Raw genomic sequence first — 1,066 nt, forward strand, 5'->3', positions numbered from 1 at the left:
GGCCCTACACTAGTAGTAGTAGTAGTACTATCTACTGTACAAAGGTCATTTTCTCCAATTGGACTAGGAAGGAGTTCAAACTGTGTGTTTGGTGGGGTTGGGGAAGGCCGAGCAAGGTAGCACCCTAGGCTAGTCTCCAAGAAGAAATTATAAAGGATCAGATCTACGAAAGAAATCAGTTCATTTTTTCCCTCGAAGGGTGTGACAATGTACTTCGTGTAAGGTTATGAGTATACCTAGATTTGGTTGTTTTTTCCTTTATATGGAAGCCATAAATGTGATCTCTCGATAGAAAAACACCCCTGCAATTTTCTGGACCAATCTCTTCTTAGAAACACACCATATGGTTTTAGGATGTCCACAATTACTATGTTTATGCATTGGTGAACTCATCGGTCAAATGTTAGGTGAATAAGCACAGTTCTGAGTTCACCAATTGCATGGAAAAGTGTCTTGTCAGCTTGAATGATCTGTGCATCTATCTTATGCCATTTTGCATTGATTTTATTAGCTACATATAGTGGAATTAAGTTTACAGATGCACCATAGTCAACTAAGAATTTGAGTACATTGTAATAAAAAATTTCAAAATTCAATAAAAATAGAGGGAAAAGTGTGTTAGTGTCTAAAGTTAATGCATTAAGTACAGATTCTAAGGGACCAAAAGAATTACCAGATCCCTTCTGCAAATAAGTGTTGTTACTCGAGGCAGGTTGTTCAAGAGCATGGACAAGCAGTTTCCTCTGGCTCGTGATTCTTGTAAGTTCGAAGAGTGAAATATTAGCATGATATTTCTTCATGTATTCAGCTATATTATAATCAAGCACAACATGCATCGATGAAGTGTCTGGAGGATTAAATTTATTTGATACTTTTGGAATGATGGAATTTCTTTTTCCATTGGAGGAAGTACTCTTCACTATAGCAGTGTTTCCTAACTTGCTCTAAGAGTTTTGAGCTAAGTTGATAGGAAACGTGATCTTCCTTAACAAATGTTCTTTTAGTTTCTACCTTGTCAACTTTGGTTCAGAAACTAGACCTTCGTTTCTCAAGTTATATCGACCAT

The sequence above is a fragment of the Pinus tabuliformis genome, chromosome 6 (genome assembly GCF_031772625.1).
Source record: "Pinus tabuliformis cultivar Carrire ecotype Pingquan chromosome 6, CPIR1, whole genome shotgun sequence".
Classification (NCBI taxonomy): Eukaryota; Viridiplantae; Streptophyta; class Pinopsida; order Pinales; family Pinaceae; genus Pinus; species Pinus tabuliformis.